Here is a 21,286-nt window from a genome sequence, read left to right as displayed (position 1 = left end):
CTTTGAAACTTCATATGTAGTTGCAGCTTGATGAGTTCTAAATGCCTCACCCATTTTTGGGTCACTAGGTCAAAGGTCAAGGTCACTGTGACCTCTTAAAAAATAATAAAATAATTCTGACAAGCTTTCGCAGCCTAGCGTGGCACCCGTTATGCGGTGCTCTTGTTGATATCTTGGACGAGTTCGAAAATGGTCCAGATCGGTGAAAAATCATGGTCCCCAGTGGGCGGGGCATTTTTGTCTATATGTATATAGTGAAAACATGTGAACACTCTAGAAGTCACATTTTTGGCCCAATTTTCATTAAATTTGGTCAGAACATTTGTTTCCTTGATACGAGAGTTGAGTTCGAAAATGGTTCCGGTCAGTTGAATTACATGGCTGCTGTGGGGGTGGGGGTGGCAGTTTTCTTATATATATGCCCCCCTTCAAAGAAGAGGGGGTATATTGTTTTGCACATGTCGGTCGGTTGGTCCACCAGATGGTTTCCAGATGATAACTCAAGAACGCTTAGGCCTAGGATCATGAAACTTCATAGGTACATTGATCATGACTGGCCAATTAATTTTCAGGTCACTAGGTCAAAGGTCAAGGTCAGAGTGACTCGAAACAGTAAAATGGTTTGCGGGTGATAACTCAAGAATACTTAGGCCTAGGATCATGAAACTTCATAGATACATTGATCATGACTGGCCGATGACCCCTATTAATTTTCAGATCACTAGGTCAAAGGTCAAGGTCACAGTGACAAAAAACGTATTCGTACAATCACAATGACTGCCACTACAACTGACAGCCCATATTGGGGGCATGCATGTTTTACAAACAGCCCTTGTTGTTTTTCTGTTTTACGGTAGATTTTTCAAAAAAATTGAGGTGGGGGGTGATTAATAAAAATAAAAGCATGAAAAATGAGCAGTCAACCAAAAAATTAAAACTAATCTAAACCGATATATTTTATTTTATTTTTTAAATTCAAAATCTCTGCCAATTTAACCTTATGTATACTTGCATTTACCTTTAAGTGTTTTATATATCTCATTACACTGTTGTAGAAGCTTTTTATAATAACAGTAGACATACTTTTATATATATTTATTGGTAAAAGCACCTTTTGCATGTATATAACTTTAATAGAGACTAAACACGCCAGGTGTGTAGTGTAGTATAGTGTAGTTGTGGTGATGTTGTACTTATAACACTAGATTTGCTGCATGTAGCACATCGACAGTCCCAAGCCTGCAATGCCATCTTTAAAAATGCTGGTTTGCTGTGGCATACATCTCATCTATTATTAAAGTTGTTTTTTTACTTTGTATAATGTTTTTTGTTTAAAAAATAAATTTTAATATGCAGTTTTAACTATCAATGATTGTGATAGCAAGCAAACAAACATTATGTTAAGAATGAGCAAGTGTGAGGGCTCTCTATCCAGTGTTGTTTGATATATACACTCAACAAAAGTCAGTGATTTTTTATTTATTTTTAAGCTCACCTGATTGCTCAGGTGAGCTTTTGTGACAGGTTTTTTGTCCGTCGTATGTCCGTCTGTACGTCCGTCCTTCCGTTAACATTTGCTCGTAAACACTCTAGAGGCCACATTTATTGTCCCATCTTCATGAAACTTGGTCAGAAGTTTTGTCCCAATGAAATCTTGGCCGAGTTCGAAACTGGGTTGTGCCGGGTCAAAAACTTGGTCACTAGGTAAAAAAAAGAAAAACCTTGTAAACACTGTAGAAGTCACATTTTATGCCCAATCTTCATGTAACACCTGAAAACAAAGTCCTAAGAAATGTTTCTCAGGACAACATTAAAATAGCAAATGATAAAAGCATAAGTGAGCAAATACCAGAACATTTAAAAACACTGTACACTGACTCAGTTAAAGACAAAAATCAGTCTGATATCTTGGTTGAGTTTAAAAGTGGTTCCGATCCGTTGAAAAACATGGCCCCAAGTTGGCGGGGCAGTTTTCCTTATTTTGCTAAAGAGAAACCTTGTCAGCACTCTAGAAGTCACAATTTTTGCCCAATCATCATTAAAGTTGGTCAAAACATTGGTTCAATTGATGTCTCCGACGAGTTCGAAAATGGTCGAGATCGGTGAAAAAACATGGCCGCCAGTGGGCGGTGCATTTTTCTCTATATGCATTTAGTGAAAACATGTGAACACAGTAGAAGTCACATTTTTGGCCCAATGTTCATGAAATTTGCTCAGAACATTTGTTTCCTTGATACGAGAGTTGAGTTAAAAAATGGTTCTGGTCAGTTGAATAACATGGCTGCTGGAAGGGGGGCAGTTCTCTCATTATGCCCCCCCCCCCTTTTGAAGAAGAGGGGGTATATTGTTTTGCTCATGTCTGTCCGTCTGTCCACCAGATGGTTTCCGGACGATAATGCCAAGGATCATGAAACTTCATAGGTACATTGATCATGACTCGCAGATGACCCCTATTGATTTTCAGGTCACAAGGTAAAGGTCAAGGTCACAATGACCCGAAATAGTAAAATGGTTTCCGGATGATAACTCAAGAACAATGCCTAGGATCATGTCACTTCATAGATACATTGATCATGACTCGCAGATGACCCCTATTGATTATCAGGTCACTAAGTCAAAGGTCAATGTCACGTTGACCCAAAGCACTAAAATGGTTTCCGGATGATAACTCAAGAACGTGAATGCCTATGATCATGAAACTTCACAGATACATTGATCATGACTCGCAGATAAATCCTACTGATTTTCAGGTCACTAGGTCAAAGGTCGAGTTCATGATGACCCGAAGTAGTAAAATGGTTTCCAAATGATAACTCAAGAATGCTTAGGCCTAAGATCATGAAACTTCATAGGTACATTGATCATAACTCCTAGATGACCCCTATTGATTTTCAGGTCACTAGGTCAAAGGTCAAGGTTAAGATAAACCGAAATAGTAAAATGGTTTCCCGATGATAACTGAAGAATGCTTAGGCCTAGGATCATGAAACTTCATAGGTACATTGATCATGACTCGTAGATGACCCCTTTTGATTTTCAGGTCACTAGGTCAAAGGTCAAGGTCACGGTGACCCGAAATAGTAAAATGGTTTCCAGACAATCACTCAAGAACGCTTATGCCTAGGATCATGAAACTTCATAGGTATATTGATCATGACTTGAAGATGCCCCCTTTTGATTTTCAGGTCACAAGGTCAAAGGTCAAGGTCACAGTGACCTGAAATAGTAAAATGGTTTCTGGATGATAACTCATGACGCTTATGCCTAGGATCATTAAACTTTATAGGTACAATGATCATGACTCGCAGATGACCCCAATTGATTTTCAGGTCACTAGGTCAAAGGTCAAGGTCACAGTGACCTGAAATAGTAAAATGGTTTCTGGATGATAACTCAAGAACGCTTATGCCTAGGTTCATGAAACTTCATAGGTTTATTGATTATGACTGGCAGATGACCCCTATTGATTATCAGGTCACTAGGTCAAAGGTCAAGGTCACAGTGCCAAAAAACGTATTCACACAATGGCTGTCGAGGTCGCAGTGATTCAACTTAGAAAAATGGTTTCCGGATGATAACTCAAGAATGCTTACGCCTAGGATCATGAAACTTCATAGGTACATTGATCATGACTCGCAGATGAAATAATGATGAAACTTGACCAGGATATTTGTGTGGACAATATCTAGGTCAAGTTTGACATTTGGTAAAGATTGAATGAACTGACTCCTCTCAGGTGAGCAAACTAGGGCCATCTTGGCCCTCTTGTTTCATAATAGCCTGTGCCTTTTGGATAGGGAAAATTAGCGTGATCAACCATGAAATTGGGAAACATATAAAGGCTAAAAGCATTATGAATATGATTATAAGAACAGAATTAAAATTGTTAAGTGCATGTTTGACAGCATTTTTAACCAGGTTTTCCGAAGGAAAAAACTGGTTATTAGATTGGCGAATGCGGGCGGACTGGCTGGCGGGCTGGCGGGCGGAACAAGCTTGTCCGGGCCATAACTTTGTCGTTCATTGCGAGATTTTAAAATCATTTGGCACATTTGTTAACCATCATTAGACGGTGTGTCGGGCGAAAAAATTACGTCAATATCTCCAAGGTCAAGGTCACACTTTGAGTTAAAAGGTAAAAAATAGCCAAAAATGAGCTTGTCTGGGCTATAACTATGTCATTCGTTATGAGATTTTAAAATCATTTGGCACATTTGTTCACCATCATGAGACGGTGTGTCGCACGAAAGAATCACGTCAATATCTTCAATGTCAAGGTCGCCACAACTAAAAATAGATTTATTTTAAAACAAACTTACAAAGGGGGTTAATTTTGTTTGTTCATTACAAAAGTTCAGTTTGAGTTGTCTCCCTTTATCAGATTTTTTTTCACAATGAAAACCTGGTTTTGTGACAATTTTGTCCCTTGTTATATTATAAATTGCTGCTTTAATGTCTTCTTACAATGAAGACAACAACGTTTAGTTAATATCCTTCCACATGCATAATAAACTTGCAATAATATATAGATTCTTAAAAACACCATTTAATCACAACCTCTTTAAGAGTATTAATTTAATTTAGCATTTTTTTTAAATTAAATATCAAAGGCCTATGGTGAAAACATTAACACATATCAACAAACACGTTTTGGTGTTCTTGCTGTGTTAATGATGTGTTAAATGGAGTTAAAATAATATATGTACATGTAATGTGTTTACCTTTCAATATCTTGCACTTGACATCCTCAGTTCAATGCTATTTCAGTAAACTGTACAGCGTGACAAACATAATAAAGCAGAATATGCATATGAATCTGAATATACACAGATCCACTTATATATAAATCAAATCATGTTTGTCTCTTTCCATTTTTGAACGATACTCGTCTTAAATGCTTTAATTAAATGCGAATAGACTGAACTCCAATTTTCCAACTCTGGTTTCCCTGACGCACATTCACTTTGCATATTTCTAATAGATATTTGTTGTTTTTTATCTCAAACATAGTATTTTGCGTTAAATACATACGATATTTGTTGTTAATTTGAATGTTATTTATCATTTCCGCTGCTAATCGCAAATTTCTCGTCTGCCATCTTGGACGTGTGTAAAAACAGGCCTTCTCAATTGGATACATCAACTATAGTCGGTATCCTCCGCAATAAAGAGAGAGATGTGTGGATAGCAACGATAAACAATCGTAACACTTCGTCCATCTGCGGAGTCTTCTTTATGCAATAAAAAGCCGGTTTGGTCCAGAGTACAACATTAGGGGGCACACTACAGTTTTTCACAAATCGTCTACTGGCTGGCGGGGTCGGGGCACTGTCCGTCCTCACTGCTGACACAACGTTTACACCTGAAATCATACAAAACATATCTATAGTATTGTTTGGGGTATGTCTTCCAAAAACTACATGGACAGACATGGTGCACCCACTTACTTTATATTTTTATCATGGAAAATCAGCTTATTTTGAGGTCTAAATGTCACCTGTTTTTGCGGCCATTTCCGTGAGCAAGCGTCAGGAAAGTCCATGTTTTATCCATGCATTTCAGGAATAGGTAAAAATCATTGACAAATTTTATTTTTCAACGTTATGAAATTGCACGGTCGGCGGGGAAAAGGAAAATAAAATTAAGGTTATTGAATTTTATTTTTATTTCATTTCGCAAAAATTAGGGTCGGCGGTCCCGTAAAACAGAACATAAAAAAGTGTTGGCCTTACTAGGCTTTTCTTGTAAGCATGACTGTGGCAGTCCAACTAGTGTTTTCCGGTCAAAATTTGAAATGTTTTTATGAATCCAGAGCGATGAACACATATGACAATTGTAAGCAACTATCTGATATGACTGTAAAGTGGTTTAGTCTTTATCGTGTTTAATTTGGTTGTAGTTGTATGCATGAACTAGGATGTACTTAATAGCAATACTTCACTATCTATCCTCCACAGTCAACAATCATCATCATGTAAGTATGCCCTTCAGTTTACCAGATCTGCTTGACGCTCTTCACCAGTGGTTATTTCCGTTGATCTCAATGGTAACAGCAACTTTTGTCTAGTACTAACATTGATATATTTAAGTGTAGACCCAATCCGAATATTGTGTATGCCCCAGCATTAACTGATGTGGGAGGTACATTTTGATTGACACATCTTTCCATCTCTACATAGTAAACACAAACTGACACATCCCATATAATATCAATAATGTTTCCTACAAAGCTTTCATACATACATGGATGTTGTCATTGAACACTATCAACACACACACATCAACCTTACCTCATGATGCTGTTGACACTGACCTACAGTACAGCCAAGGCGGAACAAACATATTTCGCGATCCGCGGCGGCAAGGCTTAACGAGTCGATGCCGCGTAAGCTGTTGAAGCCGCTTAAGTATGCGGCGGCAAGTCGAATTTCGCCACAAAGCTTCGCATCTGTCCGCCGCGGCATGCTGAGGCAAGCCTCGATCCGCGACATGATGCCGAGTCGATGCGTACATGTATCATAAAATAAACAATCATTTTTAAATGATTAGTTGTTAAAAAAATTAAAAGAACATTTATAATAATATGTCAAATCATAATATTTAATGTGCGCGGATTCAAAATAAAATATATAACATAGTTAATAAAAAAGCGTGCTGTTGTGTTTTAGTGAGTGCATTCCCGTTTATAAACAAATTGTTGTAATCCTGAAAAATTAACAAAAATCGAAGTCATCAAAACAAAACACTATAATTAAGGGCATGTATAAATTCAATTTCAATAATAATTTATCTTTGTCATTTTTAGAATCGGCTTAAGTAGTTTAAGTTACTTTGTGTGCGTCTATTAACTGCACCGTTTCATTATTATTTTATATTGAAGTGATATTATGGGCATTTTTATGCCCCCCTTCGAAGAAGAGGGGGTATATTGCTTTGCTCATGTCGGTCTGTCGGTCGGTCTGTCGGTCCGTCCACCAGGTGGTTGTCAGACGATAACTCAAGAACGCTTGGGCCTAGGATCATGAAACTTCATAAGTACATTGATCATGACTCGCAGATGACCCCTATTGATTTTGAGGTCACTAGGTCAAAGGTCAAGGTCACGGTGACCCGAAATAGTAAAATGGTTTCCGGATGATAACTCAAGAACGCTTAGGCCTAGGATCATGAAACTTAATAGGTAGATTGATCATGACTGGCAGATGACCCCTATTGATTTTCAGGTCACTAGGTCAAAGGTCAAGGTCACAGTGACCCGAAATAGTAAAATGGTTTCCGGATGATAACTCAAGAACGCTTAGGCCTAGGATCATGAAACTTGATAGGTAGATTGATCAGGACTCGCAGATGACCCCTATTGATTTTGAGGTCACTAGGTCAAAGGTCAAGGTCACAGTGACCCGAAATAGTAAAATGGTTTCCGGATGATAACTCAAGAACGCTTAGGCCTAGGATCATGAGACTTGATAGGTAGATTGATCATGACTCGCAGATGACCCCTATTGATTTTCAGGTCACTAGGTCAAAGGTCAAGGTCACGATGACCCGAAATAGTAAAATGGTTTCCGGATGATAACTGAAGAATGCTTATTCCTAGGATCATGAAACTTGATAGGTAGATTGATCATGACTCGCAGATGACCCCTATTGATTTTCAGGTCACTAGGTCAAAGGTCAAGGTCACGGTGACCCGAAATAGTAAAATGGTGTCCGGATGATAACTCAAGAATGCTTATGGCTAGGATCATGAAACTTCATAGGTACATTGATCATGACTGGCAGATGACCCCTATTGATTTTCAGGTCACTAGGTCAAAGGTCAAGGTCACAGTGACAAAAAACATATTTACACAATGGCGTCTCACTACAACGGGGAGCCCATATGGGGGGCATGCATGTTTTACAAACAGCCCTTGTTCACTGTTGAATTGAACTGAAAAGAATAAACAGGTCAAAAGAGTTAGTGAAAATGTGGTTACTGACAATAAGCTGCAACTAATCTTGCTACCGGCTGTTTATAAAATTAGACACTTTTTATGACTAAACATTCTTCTAAGCCGAAATGATCCGTAAAACAAAATAGTGTCTTTGCGTAGTTTGAACGAATCTGCACTTAAACTAAATTCACATCGTAAATCGAATACTTTCTGTCATAAGTTGGGAAAAACGAAAGAACGGCTGATATACAAATGCATTACTTTCTCTTTCCTGGATATTGTTTTAGTATGTTGATGCTGCATTCACAAATATAAGTGTATCTTAAATGAAAACAAAAACCATAAATAACGGTTGCGATAGACACCTATTAATGTTAGATGGCCATTAGAAAACTTTAAATGATCAACAAACATATTTGTTTTTGGTTTTATTTTTACGACAACAGGTATTATCATATAAGCATATTTAGTGTGCCTGGCAATAAGTAAGTTTCCTGCCCGTAAAGAAGGTATTTCACACATTAACAAGGTCACATAATTATGTACAATTGTTTTCCCTTTCATATCGAGACATCAAGGCGACCAGGCAGCTGTTTTCGCACCTACGAGTGGTCAAGGCTCCAGAAGATGGGTGGATTTATAATTGCATGTTGTTTTTGCTATTATATTTTAGCAGAGTCAATTAGCAGTTTGAACGCCCCCCCCCCCTCCCGTAGAACTGCCCCCCGGAGAGCTGCCCTCTTATTTTAAAGGTGGTGGATAAGCAGGGATCATATTTTCCCGCAACATCAATCGGTCCGGATATAAATGGGAAAAAAGTATCCGAAAATTTATGTCCGAAATCATGACAAATTACATTAAAATATATACCATTGATTTGCCATTCATGAAGGTCGTATAATAAATATACAAGTAAAATTCCCTTGGGCATTTTTTTTTAAACGGAACGAGTTTTCTCAACTGGTTTTATCATTTGCTATTTTATTGTTGTTTCGTGTGCTGTTTTATCAGACTTTTTCATAAGTCTATACCGATGTTTTAAATTGTTGTCGACTCGATAATAGCTTACAAACATGCACTGAACCAAACAAATGTCTGCGCGTAGGTTGGCTACTGACAATAACACACCAAATAATTAAGAAATAATTCGTGTTCATTATAGTTTGTTGTCAAATAACCCACGGCCGATAGTTAAGATGCGTAGGGAATTAATCACGAGAGCAAAACATTTGAAACCACGCATTTAATTTTCCGGTCGAGAGTTATTCAGCAACAAAGTATAAAGAACATGAATTATTTCGATTCTAGCATGGTTTTACTAAAGATTTATACAATGTTTATTATTTTCTTGTGTACTATTTTATGTGAAGTTCCGCCCATAAAAATAGTTTTCAGCTGTTCTGTCGATCAGATCTGTGACTTTCATTCATAATTATATAACCGGATTATTACGCTGGTGGAAAATGTATCGGCATGTTTTGTATAGTTACAGCGCGTGCTTTCAGACGCGTCTTTTCGGATGCGTCTTTAATCCGCTGTTCACAAGTTTTTGATTCTTGGTCTGACGTGCAATAAACCAGTCCTGACCGGTTTAGAGACTGCAGCGAATGATTTATCACACCTAATCGAGATAAGAGTGTCATTAGGGTGTGTTAGCATGTACACTGTGTAATCGATTTCATGACATGGGAATTTTATCAAACAGAATCGGACCGACTGTTTGGGATTTTCAATCGGTCTTTCATGACCCCAATCGGTCTAGGACCGACAAAACCGAAAAAAATATGATCCCTGCGGATAAGTGCCCCCCCGCCATCAAATCGGTAGGGGCGGAGAACTGCCCCCCTGTCAGAATTTAGAAGGCGGATATCTGCCCCACCCCATCAAATCTGTAGGGGCGGAGATTATAGGGGTTATTAGTTACGTAGTGAAAACAATACTTACGGGTAATTTTACTTTATCGCCGTACACATTTTATCCGGTAACAATTTAATTTCCATTTATCGAACTGAATAACACAAATTGTCTAGAGGCATGTGATAATACTGTTTAAGGCCCTTGGTACGCATCTGCACCACTCACTATACATGAATGCCATGTGAAAGTCGTATTTTAATAAGAGCGCGAAACATAGTCGAGATCCACACAGGAAACGCGTGCGTGTTAATACTGGCCATGTGTCGCAACTAAATATAGACGTGCAACTCAGTACTTATGGAGGAAAAGTTACATCGTAATTAATTTACATTATAAAAATAGTATTGACCCATGGAAAAAAAACATGTAAATTTACGTATAAAAAAGTAAATTAATAGGCAAAGCAAAGGCAATAATTTAGCTGACTTGAAGAAAAAAGTGAAGTGAAGTCGAATTTATAATCAATTTATTATGTTGTTTAGTTAATTCATGTGACATACAAAATAACATACATAAATACACACATTACATGCATACATACATTCACAGTTACAATCATACGTACATACATTCAGACATACATTAAAAAATATATACATGCTTACATAAACGTTCAAAACGAACCAGGAAACACTTCAAGGATGCCGACGAAGTAAGAAACAAATACGTTAATTATGAAAACACAATTAGTTATAATTATTGTTAATTAAGGTCTTTAATCGCATCATTTTTAAAGCGGTATAGTGTCTGGTATGTTGAATTTTACAGAGGTACCATATAGCACCTGTGTGTTAATCGTGAATTACTTTTTAAATAATCGAGGTTTGCGAATTACCAATTATGTGGAAATCAAGGGGTCTGCTATTTTTTTTTACCACTGATTTATGTAATAAACATTGCTTTGAACGTTCATTGTCTAAATATCAAACGGAACACATTTAGAACCAAATATATTAATTAGTAAAATTTAATGGGCAATAAATATATACATCTTAGTTTTTACGCATTTCATTACCTTTTTAATTTGACCCATTCATACATGTATGTAACCGTGAATTATTTACGAAATAATTCGTGTACGTTATAGTTTGTTGTCGAATAACACACGGTCAGAAAGCTTATGGGTTAAATCACAAATGCGAACTATAACGTATACGAATTATTTCGCTTTTAACACGGTAATGATTTATACAATGTATCATATTTTTTCTTGTTCACTATTTCATGTAAAGTTATCTCATAAATACGCTCAGTTTGATGTCGAATAACCCACGGCCTTTACTTGGCACGTGCCGTTAAGAATATTCATTTTACTAATTACACTTATGGCCTTTATTATATAATGGAATCATAAATACCATTTTTACAGATATTTGAACGTATATATATGACCGGCATTAGTAATTTGTAATAGCTTACAAATGGAGAAAAAGTGTTGCTATTTAAACAAGCCTATCCATTTTGTATGTTACATGCAAGTGCTAGTATCCCGTCTGTAGATCTGCCGCGGAATCATATGGAATTCTATGGAAATCGTTAGATGGAATTCCGTGGAGTATTGGCACTAACTTTCCATCCGATTCCATGCAATCAATGGAAAAGTGAAAAAAAAACAGAAGAGGGACTTGATATGGGATGGAATTCCATAAAATGCCGTGGAATTCCATAGAATTCCGTGGCATTCCATAGAATGCCGTGGAATTCCATAGAATGCCGTGGAATTCCATAGAATGCCGTGGAATTCCATAGAATGCCATGGAATTCCATAGAACGCCGTGGAATTCCATAGAACGCCGTGGAATTCCATAGAATGTCGTGGAATTCCATAGAATGCCGTGGAATTCCGTGAAAAGCTATGGAATTTAATAAAAAGCTGGAATAAAATAGAAAAAAAACAGATTATAGATTAAAGGCATTTCGTTGATTTTGAAAAACAAATGTGAATGTAACTAAAGGTTTCATCATAGAAGTTAAACAAGAACAAGATATAGCATCAATCATTAACCACACACGTGCAGTCACAGTACATATTCAAAAATGAGTGGTTTTACATTTTCATAAAGTACCTACTCTCTTAACCACAGGCATGCACACACACATTCAAAAACACATCCATAAACATGCACGCATATACAGGTGAGAAAAGAAAAACTTATAAAAGGCACAATATAAAACATAGAAGTAGAATTTTACATTTATCTTGTGACAAGTATACATCCTTTCTCACATATGTTCATAAACACACACAATTACATGCACACACACACATCACGCAGAATTGTTCTTGAGTTTTTTCTCATAAATTTTAACGTTCAACAACTGTTCCTTATTAATTCTAGAACACTTTTAGTATGATAACAGAAGTTCAGTTTTAGTTGATGTGTTCCAGTACAATTCTAGAAAAGTTCCGAAGGTTAACTTCAAATATTTAAGTCTGAAACCAACTTTCTAGAAAACAAATTCCCATGCAGACAGCCAGTATTCAAGTACTGAGCATAGTTAATAATAATACATAACAAATTAACAACTGTTGTAAATTTGTTATTTATTATACTATGCTCAGTACTGTTGAACACGGACTTTATTCAATTATCCAAGTTTCAAATTCCTAAATTAAAAAAAATATAATAAATTAAGACAAAAAACAAACACAAAATATAATTCACAAAATAAATAACTGGTCTTTTTTATACAAGAAGTAACCCAAATAAAACATGTCACCAGCCACAGACTGCCAGGCTTAACACAGAGGCTAGTTTTAAAAAATGTTTGTCCAAGTCTTCCACTGCCATTTTCCTTTTCTTCTGAGAATATTGAACACCAGTCACTGCCTCCGGGTTCTTTTTGGTATGAGGTACATTGTATACTGCTCACATGTGCTCTACAGAATAAAAAATCATAAAAATGTCTAAAGCAAAGAGTTATTTACATTCAAACTATAACAAGAGATTGCAAAGCAATATGGTCCCCTACCTGTTAAACTTCACTATTTTAAGTGTGTTAAATATATTTGTTGCCATAGCAACCAGAATTCTTGTATTATAAACAACATGAAATGACGTGCAAAATGTCCTTATTGTCATCTGTTCATGTTCCAAGTTTCATGAAAAAATACTTAGAACTTTTAAAGTTATCACAGGATCCAGAAAAGTGTAAGACAAAATACTTTCAGGTGGTTAACATTAAATAACTTATCTAGCCCAGGGCATGACAATATTTACCATGAATGTGTGGCCCTGTAAGTCCTCTAGGTGAATGTGCTTAAAGAGCGGCTTTGCTGTTGGATTATTTCCCTGCCAAACTCTGCAGTATCTTCCATCAACTGGTCAATGGTAATTAAAGCACATAATGAAAATGTATATGGAACGTAATTCATGAATTGTTTTAAATATTAAGTTGTTAAATGGTCTATAGAAAGAGAACTAAAAACGAAGTGAATACATCGCAAAGCACTAAGCATAACTTAATTTGTTGGTATGATTAGTACAAATTTATTATTGCTATAATTAGAATGATGTGTAATTCTATTGGTATGAAAATGCACACTCAGATACCTAAAAACCAATTCCATTGGTTTAATTTTTTATTTACAAGCAAATTCGTTGAATTGATATCCCCCGCCAATATGCTTCTGGACACATAAGTATTATATTTGACACTCAAACAAGCATTTTTTAAAGATACAAAGGGCCATAACCCCGTTTTTAACAGATGGTGTACAATGTCATTTGGCGTGCATTATCCTCTTATCCATATATATACTCGAACCAGGTTTCAATGAAATCCGCCAAAGCACTTCCAGGATATGGCCTTGGACACACAAAAAAGCATTTTTTCAAGATACAAAGGGCCATAACTCTGTTATTAACTAATGGTGTACAATGTCATTTGGCATGCATCATCCTCTTATCCATATACATACTCACACCAAGTTTCAGTGAAATCTGCCAAAGCACTTCCAAGATATGGCTATGGACGGGGGATAATAATAAACATTAACACCATTAATGAGCATAGAGTGCTCAGCATGCACAGTACAAAACTTCCTTAGCCTCAGTTCTATAACCTTGCATGATAAAATTCCGATACTACATTCAACGTTATTAATTTCTCCACATAGGTCTTATTACTTCCTTTTTCAACCTGCAAACTCCACTAAATGAAAATTTGGGTGACAGCTGCTTAACTAATATTTGCCATACTAAAACCTCAAATATCACATAAAAAGGTCTACAATAATGTCATAAGAAGATTAAATTTAAAGGAATATTTATAAATAATAAAAATCACAAACCTTCAGTTGTTGTTCTATTCCTAGACAGACTGCTCAAACACTGTATGCATCACTCTTTAACAATATTTCATGTCACTTTCCAAATGATATAAATACATAAGTATTTTAAAAAAGTGTTTTTAATGGAAAAACTAATGAACTCTTCTGTTTGTTAAATTTCTTTAACTTTATTTTAACAAGTTAAACCAGTACATTTTCCACCATGTTTCATGTTTCAATCTAACAGGTAAACTTTCTGTATTTGAATTCAGCCAATTAGAAAAGGCTGTTATATCTTATAACCAATAGATTTGCAGCAAACATACCCAACATCTGACTCACTGCACAAGCTGGGCTTATCAGATAGATTGTTATTTGACAACCTGGACTGGCTGAGTTTGATATTGAGAAAAAACAGTGTGTATACCACATGGACAGGGTTAAGGAATTTAAACTTGTAGAAATTGCTTTGAAAGTAACAACTACTCCTACTTCTGCAGAACTACTACTTTAATTACTACAGCATCAACAACAACACCACCAACAACAACAGCAACAATAACAGCAGCAACAACAACAGCAGAAACAACAACAACAGCAGCAACAACAACAGCAGCAACAGCAGCAGCAACAACTGCTACTACTGCAACAACTGCTACTACTGCTACTTCTATTGCTACTACTATTGCTACAGAAACTGTTAATGCTACTACTTCTACTACTACTACTTACTGCTACTATATCAATTACTACAACAACAACACCTACTACAACAACAACAACTACTACTACTAATATAGCTACTACATCTACAACTACTACTACTACTGCTGCTGCTGCTATCGCTACTATGAAGTCTATTTGGCTATTTGTAAGTGTAAGGTGTTCTATATGTGTTCTTATTCCCCATTAGAACTTGTAGAACTTACTGGTTCTTAAAGCATTCTAGATGTGTTCTAGAACTAAATTTTAAAACATTTTTAGAAATTTCTTGACCATATTTTGTCCTTGAAATGTTCTAAAAAGGTTCTTGAAATTATTGGTACAGTTTAAGTCCTAAGCCATTTTCCACAAATGTTCTGGATTTATTCTAAAAAACTGTTTTGGAACAATTCCAGAACATACGTTTTAGAACACAAATATGGAACAGTTCCAGAACTGTTCCAATTTCTAGAACAAATTTATAATTATCTTTATTGCATTTTCTTTTAAATACAAAATACATGATGCAAATAAATTCATACATGTATTAAACTACAAATACATTTCAGACAACCAGCGAAAAATTTTCTAAGTTATTTTCCATTGATTTCCATCCAAAAAAATGTATAAGTTATTTTCCATAACGATTTCCGTTGATTAAAATGGCTAAGTCCAACTTTCCATGTGTTTTCCATACATTCCGTGGAAATGCATGGAATTTTAGTCGAGATTCCGTGGAATTCCATAACAGCTTCAGATGGAAAATTGGCAAGTGGATGGAATTCCATCAAATTCCATGGATTTCCATCGATTTCCGTAGAATTCCATAATATTTTCTATAGAATTCCGTAGAAAAGTGCTAATGACTATGGCAGATCTACAGACGGGATATTTTGGAATTTTTATGAGTATTATAAGAAGTATCAAGAACTAATTACAATTAATTATATTATTGCAATGTTTCACGTCAACGTGAATATATTACCATGGAGTGGAAACGATCGTACATACAAATGGTTTTAGGAAATGATACTTTTACATCAGGATGTTAAAATATCGCCCGTCTATATATTGCACGTGTGGACATCGTAGTACACTTTTACGAAAACGATATGACTGTGCATTTATTAGTATAGCGAATTTCAATCGATAGTATTGAGTATGTTATTTAATTGGTAATTGAGGAGTAAAGATATGAAACTGCTATCTCTTCTGAAACATCTTCAGGGGTAAATTTACTTAAAATGAAATCTTTTTAGTTATTAACCTGGTTATTTTGAAAAAAAGGGTAAATGAATAAACAAGATAGGTTCGGTCCGGTTAGTTAAACTGCTTTTTATTCACGCTAAATTAAAATTCCAATAATACGCAACAAGGGTATCTAAAAAAAATACGAGTCACAGAGTACATTATAATTTGTTTGATTATGTATTTGCCATTACCTATGTCAATCATTATTTCCATCTGGAAATTAATCTAAACTCAGTTAGGCTACATAAATGTATATTTGGTAGTAGAAAACAACGTTTTTATTATTTGCAATTTAGTATAAACCAATCAAATTTATTCAGATCGTAATTAATGTTTCTATATGCCCTTTTGTGCGAACAACACAACAGAAAAGTTACGATAATTCAATTCATGTCAACATCATACTGCATGTACAGGTTTATTAAAAAAACACAACATGATGTAAAGAACAGTCGAAATGTATCACATACATGTTAACAATCTCTTTGCTTCGAAAATGTATGATTTAATCCATAACAGCGTTAAGCCTTTTCACCATAGAGACACATTTCGAAGTGTTTCATCGGTCCATTAAGCTGTTCAAAATTTACAATTCGCCTAACCAGGTAAAAGCAGTGAGGCTGTTTCACTGGTACGTTCGTCCGTGTCTAATAGGTTGTTAAAATATATAATTGATTTTCCTCTTGACTCCTGCCTGAATATTCTATCGCCAGTAGCACAACCGTTCATTTTGATGCAAATAGGCACCACCTTAAATAAATGATCAATATATTTGTTGCACTGGTCAGCAGTCATGTGGGTAATCCAAAATGATTCTATTGCACTTATAAGATCATCTTTAGTTTTGGGTTCACATTTTGAAACATATCCTTTAAGTTGGTTCCATACCATTTCTATGGGGTTTAGGTCTGGGCTCTGAGCTGGCCATTTTTGATTGTTGATTCCGTTGCTCTCCGTAAAAGCCATGGCCATTCGAGAACGGTGTTTAGGGTCATTGTTCTGTTGAAATCTGTGTGTATTCGGGAAACGCGAGTGGATAAAAGGCACCAAGTTGTCTCTTAAAATAGAATTGGTATAAAATTCCGAGTCCATAATTCCTTCAAAAATAGTAATTTTAGTCAAACCACGTCGACTTATCCCAGCCCAAACATGAAGTTTCAGTGGGTGTTTTGGTTTGGGCATGCACATGTTCACTGAATGTTTAGGTCTATACGATGTCCCTTTGTTCGAATGTAATTGTATGGAAGATTCATCTGTAAAAATAACATCGTCAAGTGTGTCGTTTCGCTCAAGCAGGCTCTGGCAGAAAGCTTTTCTGACGATCTTATTTGCAACGCTAACTAGTTGCGCATATCTAGGAGTTGCGCCTGTATATCCGGCTAGCTGAATTGCACGTTTTGTAGTTGACAAACTAAATGTCGCACCTTGTTCGGTCAATTGTTTATGAATATCCGTACTGCTTACATTTGGATCTTTACGAAATGCTTCTCTAATGAAATCAATGTCCCACTGTAATAACTTCCTAGGTGCCCAAGTATGTCCACGTTCATTAATTTCATCAAATGTAAAACGTCCACTCTCGTATGAATTAATCCAGTAATTCACCTGGTTTCGGGAAATAACTATGCCTTTACACCCCATAATTGAAATAATTCGCTTAGTTGAGTTTTCACTTTTGTACAACGAAATAAGCTCAAGTTTTGATTTAACATCAAGTTTCCCCATTTTTGAAGATACGCGAATGCTTAAAATATTATGAAGGCAAATAACGATTAGAAGACTTTTTATTACATGACTCGTATAATGCCAAGTTATGACAGCTGTACCCAGTATTAATTTGCCCGTATAATATGAGTGAACATGGAATTTGACATGAAATAACAAGTTGTCAAAATCATGACAGTGCAGCAAGGCTTGTTTAGAGTGATTTTGCAATGAATTCATCTAAAGTGAATTTCTCCATACTAGATTAGGGTTTTTTCAATTAGGGATTGATAAGTATTAATTTTGTAAAAATCATATTTAGAAATGTAAATATAAAAAATAGTTTATATATTATGACATGGTCATGAACTATCACATTATAATTTAATCATAAACTTGAGGGTAATATTTAGCAAGTTTTGATTTGTTTATTTCCAATTACCTTTAGTCCATATTATGCATGTGATTTCACTGTGCAAAATGTTTAATGTTAGCTATTCTGATTTCTTCAAAACATGTTAAATAATAATGTGCTTCACTGCAACATAAACCGCGCACGCGGGAAAATAGTAGAAGTAGAACAATATGAATACATTGTATAAAAGTATCCCGCTATGCGCATGCATTATTAAACTGTAGAAAAGAAGAAAATATTTATAGAAGCTTGGGAGTTCTGTGTGGCATCAGATTGTAAAATGTAATGCTTAACGTACCTGACTCGGCAAAATCCGTCATTTCCAATTTCAGGCGCTGCTACTTGTCGCTGTTGTCATTGATACAATAATTATTAATAATCGCAACCTTTATCTCTTTTTTTAAAAACAATGTGTCAGAACTCCATTGTTGCATATTACACCATCTTTATAATCATTTTAATAACTGTTTTCTAAGTAACCACATGTTTTGTAAGAAGACTTTCAATTATAAATTTTGTTGCGTAAACACTAAACCATGTGAGTAAATAAACAGAGGTGTCAAAGTTCAGGATTATTCCTGAATTCAGGATTTAGGCCCTAAAAACTGCTTTTGACATTGAACGTGCATTCAGTCACTTGTGCCAGTTCTTATATGTATTACTTTTATTATTAACAGATTGAGCTCAACGGAGTGTACAATGTGCAGTGGGGAAGCGGGAAGCAGGTTGGGCTTGCATCTGCGCTAGGGCAGGGAAAGAAGGATGCAATGGGGAAAAAAATGGCCACACGGATCACTGCTTTGTCTGCCCGACGAGAAAACGGAAGGCCGTGGACCAAACCGTCGCCAAGATCACCAAGGTCACCAAGAAAAGGGCCGTAGTGGTGTCTGTTGGCTCGCCAAGGGACGACGCGCAACCAACAACATCTGAACAAACAACATCACCCGTCGTCCCAGCTACCACCTGTATAGCCGCAACGCCAACCAGCGCCACAACAACTTTGAGACAAACGACGCCAACCAACGCCACGCCAAGAACTTCAAGACAAACAACGCCAACCAACGCCACGGACATGACAAGGCCAGCAACGCCAACCAACGCCTAGGACACGACACCAGCCATCGCCACGGACACGAGACCAGCAACACCAGCCATCGCCACGGACATGATACCAGCAACACCAGCCATCGCCACGGACATGAGACCAGCAACACCAGCCATCGCCACGTCAATCATCACTAGACCCACGCCTGCCAGAAGAGTAAGTGCAACAATGGAACCCGGCAGCGTGGCACATATTCTTGTGCTGCTGAACCGCATGGAGGCATACATGGCGGATCAGACGAGAGCAATGATCAGCATGGGAAAGCGGTTAACCAAACTGGAAGCGGCAGTGGAGCGGTTGGAGGTGTCGTTGGCCAGTCGACAGCCTCTGCAGCCTATACAGCCTATGCAGCCTATGCAGCCTTTGCAGCCTCTGCAGCCTATACTGCCCGACCCAGACCAGGAAAACCAGATGCCTAAAACCGGCCTTGTTGACAAGGCGATAGTGGACGCCATAAACAGGGAGGCAAACAATGAGGCCCATTTTGCCTGTCTACTCCTTCCGCACGTTTTCCCAGAGTTGTTTGGTGTTGACAAGCTTCGGCTGCTGTTTAACTGGAATGGGGCGGCCGGGAAACAGGCGCTGGATGCCTCCAGGAAGGCTTACATAGAAAATCCAACAAAGTTTTTCTACCCGGACGCAAGATCCACCTCGGGTTGGACGGCCGTAGTCCTGCGCATCAATGAGCGACTGAGGAGAAAGGAAAAGAAAAAGAAAGATCAGCAAGAAACAGAACGTTTGCTTGAGGAAGGACTGGGCGAGCTGTCGTTTTTTAATTTGTAAATCTCTGTACTCACAGCATATGGCTTTCTCATTTTAAGACACAAACACACTTAAAACAGAAATCATAATCAACACTATTGATTATGAATATTATTTGGTTGTAACATTTTTTGTGATATCAGATTTTTAGCATCATCATACATTGTTGGGGCCTAAGGAAACTATGCACAATTTAGATAATATTTAAATGTGTTGATCAAATTGTAAAAACTGTACATATTATATAATCAAACATTAAGTTTTAATGCCTATTATGCAGTTAATGGTATTAAGTGGTGACAATAGCCAGTACTTTGACATTATTCAGACTTCAGATTATATAAAATAATTGATAAAGCTCCTGAAACACAAACATAAAAACGCTATTCAATATAAAATAAAATATGTTGATACTGTTTTATGATTTATGCATTCAAATAACAATAGTTATTTGTAATAAAGATTTTTGCCATTTACCTCCGACTTACGTTGTCCTTGTAACACTGCTTGAATAAAACAGCCAAACACTGAAAATGAAATACATATGTACATATATGTTAATAACAAATTACCGGTAACGCTACATCTAGTTTAGAAGCGGTTACCACACACGTTATAATTTACTTCCGACTTACGCTGTCCTTGGTAACACTGCTTGAATAAAACAGCCTTACACTGAAACGGAAATAAAGATATGTTAATACATGTACATGCACATTCAAACACATAAACGCTACATCGTGTGTATATAGAAGCGGTAACCATTATATTTTGCAAATATCTAATTAAAGGCTTCATTTAGAATAAATATCGATATATTTAAAGACGTGATATGATATAAATATTCTGTAAAGCATCATATAAAAATCATATCCGCCTATTTAAGTAATATTATGGGCACATTTAACTGTTGAATTGAGCTGGAAAGAATTTACAGGTCAAAATAGTTTGTTGAAATGTGGTTACTGACCAATTATCTGCATCACATCTTGCTACCAGTTGTTTATAAAAAAAAATATTATAATCGATATTTTACATGACTCATCCAGAAGAAAAAAGGATCCGTAAAACAAAATAGTGTCTTTGTGTCGTATGAACAAATCTGCAGTAAACCTAGATTTACATCGTAAATCGAATAATTTCTGTCGTCAGTTGTCAAAGTACTGTTGATATTCAAAGGCATTATTTTCCTCTTTCCGGGATATTGTTTTAGTATGTTG

General features: G+C 36.4%; 1 protein-coding gene and 1 long non-coding RNA gene across 2 annotated transcripts in view; one reads left to right on the top strand and one right to left on the bottom strand.

Annotated features, from left to right (window-relative positions):
- The window catches only part of LOC127849774 (putative uncharacterized protein DDB_G0282499), a 465,276-nt gene that overhangs the window by 307,831 nt on the left and 136,159 nt on the right, over positions 1 to 21,286 (top strand). The gene's annotated exons all lie outside the window — the stretch shown is intronic.
- On the bottom strand, positions 11,754 to 13,111 carry LOC127851944 (uncharacterized). Its single transcript, XR_008036064.1, has 2 exons — positions 13,076 to 13,111; positions 11,754 to 12,735 (listed from the first exon to the last, which is right to left on the bottom strand). It is a non-coding gene; the product is annotated as an uncharacterized LOC127851944 (long non-coding RNA).

This window comes from Dreissena polymorpha, chromosome 11, assembly GCF_020536995.1.
Source record: "Dreissena polymorpha isolate Duluth1 chromosome 11, UMN_Dpol_1.0, whole genome shotgun sequence".
Taxonomy (NCBI): domain Eukaryota; kingdom Metazoa; phylum Mollusca; class Bivalvia; order Myida; family Dreissenidae; genus Dreissena; species Dreissena polymorpha.
Note: the sequence above shows the minus strand (reverse complement) of the source record. Positions and strands in the feature narration are given on the sequence as shown.